This window comes from Zootoca vivipara, chromosome 2, assembly GCF_965207765.1.
Source record: "Zootoca vivipara chromosome 2, rZooViv2.hap1.1, whole genome shotgun sequence".
NCBI classification, from domain to species: domain Eukaryota; kingdom Metazoa; phylum Chordata; class Lepidosauria; order Squamata; family Lacertidae; genus Zootoca; species Zootoca vivipara.
The window spans coordinates 49758831-49771072 of record NC_142584.1 but is presented as its reverse complement, the minus strand read 5'-3'; the positions used below and the strand labels follow the sequence as shown (position 1 = coordinate 49771072).

General features: G+C 43.9%; 3 long non-coding RNA genes across 9 annotated transcripts in view; 2 read left to right on the top strand and 1 right to left on the bottom strand.

The window, feature by feature from the left end:
* LOC148686852 (uncharacterized) overlaps positions 1-2170 on the top strand; it is a 121263-nt gene extending 119093 nt beyond the window's left edge. Inside the window, exon 3 of the long non-coding RNA XR_015948119.1 lies at positions 1518-2170. This is a non-coding gene — a long non-coding RNA (uncharacterized LOC148686852). The remainder of the gene's footprint in view (positions 1-1517) is intronic.
* LOC148686851 (uncharacterized) overlaps positions 1-12242 on the bottom strand; it is a 68648-nt gene that overhangs the window by 38574 nt on the left and 17832 nt on the right. The window lies entirely within an intron of this gene.
* Positions 3311-12242, top strand: part of LOC148686849 (uncharacterized) — a 65073-nt gene continuing 56141 nt past the window's right edge. The window contains exons 1-2 of one of the 7 annotated variants that reach the window (XR_015948115.1): positions 3311-3541; positions 11657-11825. This is a non-coding gene — a long non-coding RNA (uncharacterized LOC148686849). The remainder of the gene's footprint in view (positions 3542-11656; positions 11826-12242) is intronic. The other 6 variants (XR_015948114.1, XR_015948117.1, XR_015948116.1 and 3 more) reach the window with 6 other exon arrangements.

Sequence of the window (12242 nt, the reverse complement as noted above, 5' to 3'; positions counted from 1 at the left end):
GGGTTTGGCCTGTTTGTCCAATATAGAGAGCTGAAGGGCACTGTTGGCATTTGATGGCATACACAATGTTAGAGGATGAGCAATTAAATAGTCCTGAGATGGTATGTTGGATGTTGTTGGGGCCAGTGATGGTGTTGTCCGGGTGTATGTGGCAGCAAAGTTGGCATCTGGGTTTATTGCAGGCTCTGGTACCAGTGTCCATGTTAAGTCTGGTGGTTGTATTATTGTGGGTGAGGAGTTGTTTAAGATTGGGTGGCTGTCTGTAGGCAATGAAAGGTCTTCCTCCCAGAGCTTGAGAAAGGGAGCGGTCATTGTCCAGGAGAGGCTGTAGATCTCTGATGATGCGTTGTACTGTTTTAGCTTGGGAGCTGTATGTGATGACTAGTGGTGTTCTGTTATTTTCTTTTTTGGGTCTGTCTTGCAGCAGGTTCTCTCTAGGTATCTGTCTGGCTCTGTTGATCTGTTGTTTAACTTCATCAGGTGGATATTTTAGTTCTAAAAAGGTTTGCTGTAGATCTCTTAGGTGAGATTCTCTGTCTGTAGAGTTGGAACAGATGCGGTTGTAACGTAAGGCCTGGCTGTATACGATGGATTGTTTGGTATGTTTGGGATGGTAGCTAGAAGCATGTAGATATGTTTGTCGGTCAGTTGGTTTTCTGTATAAGGTGGTGTCTATACGTCCATCCTGTATTTTTATAGTAGTGTCCAAAAAATGTATTTCTTGCATAGATTGGTTCATTGTTAGGTTGATGGTGGGGTGAAAGTCATTGAATGTCTGGTGGAAGGTTTCCAGGGTCTGTTGTCCATGTGTCCAGATAATAAAAATATCGTCAATGTATCGCAGGTACAGGAGAGGTTTGAGTGGGTAGGAGTTAAGGAAACGTTGTTCTAAATCTGCCATGAAGATGTTGGCATACTGTGGGGCCATGCGGGTGCCCATGGCTGTGCCGCTGATCTGGAGGAACAGGTCATCACCAAATTTGAAGTGGTTGTGGGTAAGGACAAAGTGGCAGAGTTTGGTAGCAAAGTCCGCTGTGGTTTTATCTGAAATGGTGTTCCTTATGGCTTGTAAACCATCATTGTGTGGGATGTTGGTATATAGAGATTCCACATCCATAGTGGCTAGTATAGTATTGTTAGGAAGATTGTTCAAATATTGTATTTTCCTCAGAAAATCTGTGGTGTCACGTACGTAGCTGGGAGCACTGATAGCATATGGTTTCAGAACAGAGTCCATATAGCCGGAAACACCCACTGTAATGGTGCCAATACCTGAGATGATGGGGCGTCCTGGGTTTCCTGGTTTGTGTATTTTGGGTAGAAGATAGAAAGTTCCTGGCCGAGGTTCCGCTGGTGTGTTTGTGAGGATCTGTTCTTGGATCTGTGTATTTTAATGTTTCTGTTGGAAGCCGCCCAGAGTGGCTGGGGAAACCCGGCCAGATGGGCGGGGTATAAATAATAAATTATTATTATTATTATTATTATTATTATTATTATTATTATTATTATTATTGCAGGAAGCCAAATCCCGAAGGAAAAGAAGAAGCTGTTTATGTATGCAACAACAGCAGACCAGACCCTACTAGCTCAAAGGTGGAAGGAAGACAAGATACCAACAATCGAAGAAGGGCAACTGAAAATGACGGACTATGGAGAAATGGCAAAACGTATGGAAAAGCTCAGAGACAATGACATTGAGAAATTTAAAAAGAATGGGAAGCATTTATTGTATATGTAGAAAAATATTGTAAACAAGTAGAAACACTAGCAAGCTTTGACTAAACTTTTACAAGTAGTTAAATTGAGATAAAATCTATGGAAGGAAATTTGAATTGAAATAGCAAATTTTGATTACATGCAATTAGGATAAAACAATAAGGATAAGAAAAAGAAGTTTGAGTAAATTATGCAGAAAATATATATATACAACTAACCAGGAAAAGGAAATGGAGGGAACTCAGGAGGTTAAAGAGAACCTCCAAAAAAATCTTTTCTTTTTTTCTTTTTCTTTCTCTTTCTTCTCTTCTTTCTCTTACTTTGCTTCTCTTTACTTTTATTTCACGTTTTATTTTTTATGTTGGATAGTTTGTATCTTTAATTTTACTTGATGGAAAATAATTGTTGACGTTGAAATTGTGAAACCAATAAAATGTATTTACAAAAAAAGTGACCTTAAGTTTCCCAATCTCGGTCATCATATTTCCTTATGATATGGCATCTGGGCATAAGTATCATAGCTGCCAAGTTTTCCCTTTTCTCGCGAGGAAGCCTATTCAGCATAAGGGAAAATCCCTTTTAAAAAGGGATAACTTGGCAGCTATGATAAGTATACACATACACAGTATAACTATATTGTGTTGACATGAGTACCCATGTCCAGAATCGTAAGAAAGCAGGACTAGAGTAACATCTGGTACCAGAAGAAAACTGATTATAAAGCTTAAAGCTGCACGTAATTAAAACACAATAAAACAATTCCATCAACATACTAAATGTCAAGGGCTGGAAGGATGCTGAGGACCTGGAATTTGACTTGGGAGAGAGGGGCAGTGATTTGTGGGGACCTGTACCAACCAAGTGGGAAGAGTCAAAAGCAGGGGAAGCTTTGGAGCTGAAGGGTGGAGCACAGGATGAGTCGGAAGGAGAGGAAGAAGAGGCAGGTCAGGCAAGTGAAGGGTTGGGTGCTTCTCCACCCTGTCCTGCACCACTGTCTACCAGAACCAGGAGAGAATTGAAATGATAAGAGCAGAACCCTCAGGTGCAGTGGATGAGAGAATCTGGTCGCTAGTCTTGAAGTTCAATTCAACTGCCATTTCACTGGGCTTCCATACATGAAATTGGGAAAGTGCCATGACATCCTTCACCTCAGGATTGACCCAACCCTGGCAGCGGAAGCTGCATAATACTGCCACAAATGAGATTTCTCTCATCTCAGCTAAGAGCTCCAGACGTGACCACATTGGAAGTTCTGTAAGAGGATTGTTGCTGTGCATGCGTGTGCTTTTAAGAAGGATTTTGTATTGTACCCAGAGAGATTTTCATCTGAGCTCGGAAAGAAGTTAAATTAATATAAACTTGCAAAGACAGCAAAGAAACCAGGCGCTTGTGGTTGAAAAGGTCAAGTGAAATGTATGGCAGAGATCCCAGTACACATAAATTGTAGAGTGAGTGAGTGTGTGTGTGTGTCTATACAAATGTAATTAGGGCAAAGCTCCTTTTCAAGTTGAGTCTGAACCACTTGTGAATAGTATGACCTCAGTCTATGTCAGAACATTAGTATAAAATTATTCATTAATAAATCACTCAGCAAATAAATCTGCTGCCTCCCTGGTACCCTGATCCTTAATAGCGTTGCTGCCTTTTATATTCTGGTGGCAACTGAATGCTAAGCTGATTGCTTGACAAGTTACCTAGCAAAGAGCAGAACCACCCAGGGAATGAGACTGGGAGGAATGGAAAGTCCCAGAGAAACAACAAAACAAGAGGAGGATGGAGAATGTTGGTGAAGGAGGGCGACTTGAAGAGCACTGAGAAGATTGAGGTAGGCCTGCTCAGTCAAAATGGACAAAGGAACAGACTTGAAAATGCTGTGATCCCTGGCTATGGAATTTCTAAAATGTGGGAGAAAATGTAGGTGGAAAGTGGGCAAATGAAGGTGTAGGCTCAAACAGTGGTCGCCTCCACACCATAAAGCACACAACTCGCCCTGAAGAATCTTGGGAACTATTGTTTACCCCTCATAGAGCTACAATTCCCAGCCCCCTTAACCAGCTACAGTACCCAATATATTTTGGCACAAACCATGTGCTTTAAATGTGCCATGATTGGGTGGTGCAAATGTGACTAGGGTTGCCAGACTCAATAGAGGACAGGACTTCTGTGCCTTTAATTGCCCTGCTCTCTTTTGAGTCTGGAAACCTTAAAGAGAAACCAGCAGACCCTTTGTTTAATTTCCAAGCAAAGGGTTTGCTGGTTTCTCTTTAAGGTTTCCAGACTCAAAAGAGAGCAGGGCAATTAAAGGCACAGAAGTCCTGTCCTCTATTGAGTCTGGCAACCCTAAATGTGACCTATGGAGCTCTTTGTCATTTCTATTTCAGCTATTAAGCTGAAGTAGAAAAGCAGGTGGAGAGAGAAAGGTTCAAGCCTCCAAGCATTTTCCAGCTCTGAATGCTGCTTCAGCAATAAATAAATAGTAAAACGAAAACAGAAATAGAAGCTGGCCTGCAGGATGCAGAACACCAAAAGAGCAAATTGCTTACACTTTGCAAAACCAAAATGGTCCAGGCCAAAAAGACATCTTTTATCCCTTGTATAGAATCAAAATTCAACAGTGCCTGAAGTCATGCTTGAGGACTCTAATCTAGTTTTCATACAAAGTGATATATCGAATCTGGGCTTTTGAAAAGTTAAATGTTTGCATTTCTGCAGTTGTGGACTGCTAGGTCAACAGCAGCAAGAAATGGAGCCTAATTCATCACTGGTGACATTCTACTGGCCAACAAATTGACATCACAAAGGACACAACTTGCCTATGTGATCTTTCACTTTACCCACTCCATGCACAGGGAGAAGGCAGACAACACAAAAACACATGTATTATCACAATAGAGACCCAAGTGTCTCTGAAGATATGTGTTTGCCCTGAGTCAAGGGAATACACACATACACACACCCTCTGATTAGACAACAGCTGCTCAGAACCTGTTATTGGCATTTTGGTTCCTATATCAGTAGTCTTGAAACCTTCTACCTTGAGGGAACACTTTCCACATGGACTTATCTGCACGTCTACATGGAATTCTTGCATATTGAGCATGATTCTGGGGTATCTATACTAGGAGAAACACTCAGTTCACAAGGAGTACTGTGGCCTGACACAGCATGCTGGCTGTGTCACTGACACATGCGGGAAGCCTGGCCTATCAGGGTTTCTGATAATGTGAAAGCGCCTTTTGTGCATAATGCTGTGCATATGCCCCACTCACACTGAAGCTGAATGTGTAGGAGAATACATTGTTGCTGGGGTGCGTGTGCATCGAGTGGGTATGATTCTATTCCCTACTTACCACACTTTTCCATGTATAAGACTAGGATTTTTCTTTAAAAATTATGCTAAAAAGTGGGGGTCGTATTATACATAGATAGTGCATAGGGTGGATGTTTGATTGGTTGTTGCCTTGGCTGTCAGCGGCTATTTGGCGTGTTATTGGTTGCTGCGTCAAGGGCTGGTGTGGATGAGCAATTTTTGGCAATCCCCGCCCCAATAAAGCTCAACAACCCTGTGGAATCCCCCCTCAAAAAAGCTCAACAACTCTGAGCCATCTCCCCCCATTTTCTTAAATTCGAGTCCCCCCAAATAGGGGGCGTCTTATACATGGGGGTGTATTATACAAGGTAAAGCATGGTATGTATTTATTGAATGCATTGAGTTTAAACTGCATAATCTCTAAGAAGGCAAGAACCTGCATGATCAGAAGCTATAGATGCCCATTTCAACAAGTGGCAAACTTCTAAACAACTAGCGTGTGCAGGGCCAGATTTAGATGAAGAGAGGTCCTAGGCTACTTCACTTGTGAGGCCCCTCCCCACCCCCCACCCTCACAACTATAAGAAAATGGAATAGTGTTATAAACAAAATTGAGTGAAGCCAAGGATGGTGATGTAAACCTTTTGTGGAATAAGCATTATTTTTTAGGAAAATGAAGTTGTAATGTTATTCTTAAAATACCCCACAAAGGAGGCCTGGCCAGGGCAAAGGTCTGGCCAGGGGAAGGCATGATGGGATTGACAAGGCATCTGACCCTCACCTGAATCTCATAACTCTCCTAACAGGTGATTTGGTCTGCAGCCACAGTGTGGAAATAAAGGAGAAGATTGCCCATCAGATACCAGGCACTCTACTACTCACATTAGGTCCCAGTGTTTTTCTTACAATCCCCTTCTCAATTAAGTAATCAATTTTAATCTAGAATTTAAATGATCAAGACTTTCTTATTTGTTAATTCGAGCAAGTAAACTACTGCTCTCACTTCACTACAAACAGTATTTCTACCTGCAACACACTTGAACAAACTTGCTCCTCTTCCTTTCACAGATATTTTGTTGCCATTTGCAACTGTGGCTGCCTCTGATTAGTTATCATTTAACTCTTTGGGGAAATAATTAGCATCACACATCATGTGCATGGAAGTTGCCGATCCAATTAACCAACTAGAAAGATTACTGTTAATAGCACCAGTTTTCCTATAACTTGATATTGCTGGATAGTTTTGATGAACTGCAAAAGCATTTTTAGTTTGCTTTCTGTTGCCACTCTGGAACTTTTCTTTATTAGTGCCACTTTGTTTTGTACAATTTCTTGCAAATGAAGGAAAACAACTTTTCTGCTTGTACTGTATATGTTGATAATATAATTTGGGTTACTGGGAACAAATATGATTGGACAAAAGCAAGATTGGGTGCAGGCCTGGCCAGGACATAGGCGTCCTGACTGTAAAAAAAGGTGACCTGTGTGCTTGCTTGCTTGATTAACAGCTGTTGGGAACTTCAAGGTCCCTGCTATCCCTTCTTATGGTCTTTGTATTGGACCTGGAGACTCCAATAGAGAGCATTTCATGTCAAGAGGGAGGACAAGTGGGCACCCTATCAAATGAGAGGCAGGAGGTACATGGAGCAGGGCCTATTCACTGGTGGTGCCCATTGGCTGCCTCACTCTTCCCAGACCTATTCTCTTTTGGCCTGTATTTTGGAGCTTTATAATTTAGGAAGACTTTGGAAGAACTGGTTGACAAGTCTAATCAGTCGCTGACATATGAGTGGATTTTATTTGCTGCGATTTTGGGTTCTGGTGCACCAGGGTTTACACCAGTGTAATAGATGGGCAGGATGCCAGAAGGGATACAATTTACAAGCTTTCTCCATTATCTGCACAGCAGGGGGTGTTCAGTCAACAGTGCAAAGGCTGAGCTGAAGTGTTCCCTGCTGGTTACCTGCTTTTAGCAATAGGAGTTGCTGTTTGGTAGTACCCAATTGGTTAGCTGTCAGATTCTAGAACTCCCTATTGGTGGCTCTTAGGTAATTCACAAAATACAGAGTCCATTCATAAAACACAGTGTTCATTCATGAAGCAGTAACATAAATCTCCATTGCTACATATTGGGTGTGTATTTCAGTGGTTGAACGTACAGGTTTATGGCCATGTTGTAGTGTAGTGCTTATGCGACTGTGAATAAAAGGTGGCTGGGCTCATTGTCCCAGGGTTAGGGGGGAGTGAGAGGTGACAAAACTGATTTCCAATAAGTGCCCCCCTTTATTTCCATAACAAGTCCTTGAGTCTGTGCTCTTAATAGTGACACCAGAGACCTAGAAGGTGCAGGGCTTGTCAGTCCAACCCCTGCAGTCTCATCAGGGCTGACCTTAAGGCAACTGGAGCAATTTGGCCAAATTGGGCCCCGTGGGCCACTCCTAAGGGGGTCCCCACACTAGGGCAATCTAGATGGGTTTTATTTATATCTATAAGATTTTGCAGACTTTGGCTGTGAACTGGGGCCCTACAAAAAAATAATAATTCAAGTTGCGCCCCACTGCTTCAAATTGGGCCCCACTGGCTAGCCCTGAGTCTCATAGTTGCTGGGCCTGAGTTGCCCTGCTCTTGCATGAAGTCTTGGGTTTGCAATTTTGGGAGAGGGGAGACTGTGGCACTGGGGAGGGAGCAGGTTGGTGAGGCCCCCTAGATTTAGACGTCCGAGTTGCCCTGCCTTCGCATGGGTTTTCAATTTTGGGAGAGGGGAGGTTGCCTGCTGGGGAGTGGGCGGGCTGGTGAGGCCCCCTAGATTTAGAGGCCCTAGGCTTCAGCCTACTTAGCCTATACATAAATCCGGCATTGAGTGTGTGTCTCTTTGCCATCTCTTCCACCTTTGCTCTCTCATCTCTTGGCTTGTCCCTATCATATTGATGAGCACTTAGTTTGTGCTAAGCCCAGTCTTGGACCAATGAACCTCATCAAAAACATGAGGGGGGTGGGTGGGAAGAAAAAGAAGATGATGAAAAAAAGATGATCCCAGGACACATTTGCTTCTTTCAAAAATCTCTAGGTTATCTTCTACATTCCTTTCAGTTCCTTGGCACCTTTTTACATTGCTTCGACTTGGCAAAGCCATAAGATAGCTCTGTCATGTGAACTAGGCTGTGAGCCAGCAGGTCAGAGCTTACACAATTTGTGGCGCCTACTTAAAGTGTCTGAAAGTCTTACCAATCAGTCTGGCCCAAGGCAAAATGTAATTCTCTCTCTCTGCTATAAAACAGAGGAGGGAGAGTGAGAGAGAATGTACCTAACACACACACACACACACAGTCACACTATGCCTTGGTATGCTAATTCTTGTGTTTCTTTATGGGAGTAATGACAAGAATCGGAAAGATTTATGCCTAATTTTAAACACAATTTAATGCCTGCTCCACAATAGTGGCACAAACCAGTGTTGACAAAGAGATCTAAAACGTACAGGTGGAAAAAAGCCAAATCTGGAACTCTGAAACTATATGGGATCAAACAAACCTCAGATGTGTTACACAATTCCTTTTCCAGGCAGAAGTGGGATTTTGCACCCCAGGGGCTTTGGATTTGGGCTACGTATTGTTTCTGAAAGGAATTCATGGGAAAGCCCCCATTTAAGATCCATTAATTCAGAGCACTCATTCTCATAATTGAATTACTCATGAAATACATGTGCTCATATCCCTATTAGTAATCAACATAGCAGAGATATTTTAATTGAGGGGGCTCAAATGAAGCCACTGACACTTATTTCATCAATATTTGCAACAGTACAGACCAGGTGCCATTGTTCACAAATTTGTTTGTTTAAATTACTTCACTGTCAATTGTTTTCCCGTCCCCTTGGTAACACAGGCCAAATTTGATTTGTTGTGTCATGGTGCCCTCAAATTCACTTTAGGATCTTTGACTGGGTGGGAATGTGTGATGGAATAAGTGACTGCGAGTCTTTCTTTAACCACCTACCCTGCCCCCAGTCCGTTCTCAGAAAACTTTATTATAAGCCTGTTGTAAAAAGATATATACCTGACATCTGCATTAAACAGAAGTCCTCCTTCAACATAAAGTGACATATTGCATACAATCAAATAGGTTATTTGAGAACAGGATCATGGGCAGCACGGGGCAGGGGGGGCAGCTGCCCCCCATAAGCAAAAAAGGGGGAAAAATAGTATAAAACAGCTCGCGGCGCGCGCTGTTGTCAAGGCAGTTCACCTTCTCAGTTGGGTACATGATCTTCCCGCAGCGGGCACAGCCGTCTTAACTATACCAGCCGCCATGGTCCAGGGCCAGGCACGGCGGGCAGCTGGAAAGCACGGCATGGCAGGCAGGGATGCTGCCAGCTGTGCTCCGCCTCGGCCTGCTCGGCTGAAGTGAAATGGCAGCAGCGGCGGCGAAGCTGCCTCCATCGAGGGAAAGTGCAGCCCCCCAATGCTCTGCGACACTTCATTTGCATGTATGCAAATGAGGTGCCGCGGAGCATTGTGGGGCAGCACTTTCTGTGCTGTGCTCGCTGTGACTTGAAGGAGTGTGGGCTGAAGTTAGCCCTGGTCCAGGTCCAGGTTTCCCTCGACAGAGGCAGCTTCACTGCTGCTGCCTCGTTTTAGTCACCACTGCCAGTAAAGGAGTGGGCGAGGCAGAAGCGCAAGCGCTGGTGGCTCCGTGTGCCACCTCGGCAACTGCTGGAAACGGCCCCCTCCCCTCTGGGGGGCGTGGACATTGACCACGCCTCCTGGGGGGATCACGGCCACGTCATTGCCAGCCAGCCAATCGGGTGGCTGGGGGTGGGGGGCGTGGCTGGCATGCCCCCCCCTAGTTTTGATCCTGGGTACGCCCATGAACAGGATCAAGGGGAGTTTAGTGTTTAGGTAAGATCAAGCCAGCCTGGTTAGCTAATGATAATATCTAGCTTCATAGATTGCTCATGTGTCTAAGCTGGATGGGAGGGGGAATCATAATCCATCATCATAAACTGTAGTCCAAGAGAGAATGATGTCATAGAAGGAATAGCTGGGGGGGGGGCACTGAGCAGGATTTGGAAAAGGTGAACATTTGGTATTCAATGTCTAAATATTTCCCAGGAGCAATTCCTACTCCACCCAAATTGCCAGTGTAGGCCAGAAAATTGAAAAAGAAGAATATTCAACACAGCCCAATCACGTTCCAATCAATGCATGGGAGGAGAACCTTAATTATCCCACCCAGCCCTGCTGATATAATGCACTATATATTGGCTTGCCTTTGAAGATTAGAAGCTTTAACTGGTGCAGAATGTGGCCGCCCAGATGTTGCCTGGGGTCAGAACACGTGACATCAGGTCTGCACTGGTTCACAGTGCATTTCCAGACCCAGTTCTGGACTGGACCTTCAGAACCTTAAACAGGTTGGGATCAGGTTATCTGAAGGTCAGCGTACATGCACCTGAACTTTCCCCTGGCATTAATATCTGCTTCAGAGGACTTGCCTTTAGACCCTCCTGGAAGGCTGATTCTTTTCATGGGCATGAGAGATAAGGCCATTTCCATGATGGTCCCCAGATTATGCAACTTCAACGAGATGTGCACAGCCTCAAACAAGTTTCTGAGCTGGTTTTTGAAAAATGCTTATTGGCACTACCCTATATCTCACATAAACTGCATGGCGCAGTACTTAAAATAAGAAGAAGAAAGCAGCTTTTCCTGCAGCTGCTCGGGCCTGTGAGAATTACCAAGAAAGGGTGCTGCCAATGAGTATCCGTTTTTATTTCAACTGTCTCTTACTCCATCATATGTTATTCTGATGGATTTTGCTCCATATCTACACTCCCCAATAATACTGAAAGGTGTGAGTTACAGATCGGACTGGTTTATTATTACATCCTTCACAATAGTTATGAAAGGGTTTACGTAATCGGATTTTTGGCATAAGTATTTATTCATCACACAATGCACACAAGAATGCAAACCCTGTCCCGTCCCCCCCACGTCAATAATACACCCCTCACATTTATTGAACAGAAATGTGCTGTAGGTGTATTCCATAACTGCCAGTATGATCATTCAGACAATCACATTCATCTCTTCATGCATTCATCTTTGTGCTGTGTGGAGTATTTCTCTGAAAAATAAATGCAAACCTCCAAGTTGCATGGTACGATTATGATTGCCTCACCACAAGGAAAACAATACACACCTTTGTTGGAGGATAACTTTTGTTTCCAACACTATCATGGTCTTGTTTTGCAAAGAGTTGCTTTTCACAGGAGGTGCATCCTCATCTTCCAACTTGCTGCCCAAACACCTTTTCATAGGCTTATACCTCAGCACACAAGGGAGCTGGTGCCCCATGCCACCAGACCCGGGCCTAGAGACGGCCCTGCACCCACGTGCTTTGCACCATCTCACTGGTTTTGCCATCTAGAATCAATTGTGGAGGCCAAATTGAGGTAGGCTACAGTTGTTGTTTTTTGTAGTGCTCAGCAGAGTGGCACCATTGCTTTCAGAGTCATGGAAACCACACTCCACATCAGGTAGTCTAAAATAAATGATGTTGGTTATATGTGGTACATACAGCGCCACGCTGTTGTCTTATGTTCAATTTGCAAATCCGTTTAACTTCCAGATCTTTCTCAAAAAGCATTGTTGCCTTTGGGCTATCGTATCACACTTGCAATCTCCATGTGAAAAGAAAAACATGATTGTGTGACATCATCTTTGGAATGTTTTGGGGAGTGGAACAGGATGAAGACATTTGCTACTGCCTGGACCTGTCAATTCTCTTTTGTCTGTAGGTAAGCCTGATCTGTTTCTCTATTATCCCCTCCCCCAACTCTGCTGTGTGCTGCTTAGTTTCACTTAGTTTTCATTTAAAATGCTTCTACCAAAGTGGTTTCCTCACTGAGGTTTCCTACTTAAAACGAGGTGAGCAGGATCTACAGAGATCATCCAGATGACTGCAGTTAAAGGTAAAGGGACCCCTGACCATTAGGTCCAGTCGTGCCCGACTCTGGGGTTGCGGCGCACATCTCGCGTTATTGGCCGAGGGAGCTGGCGTACAGCTTCCAGGTCATGTGGCCAGCATGACAAAGCTGCTTCTGGCGAACCAGAGCAGCGCACGGAAACGCCGTTTACCTTCCCGCTGTAGCGGTACCTATTTATCTACTTGCACTCTGACGTGCTTTCGAACTGCTAGGTTGGCAGGAGCAGGG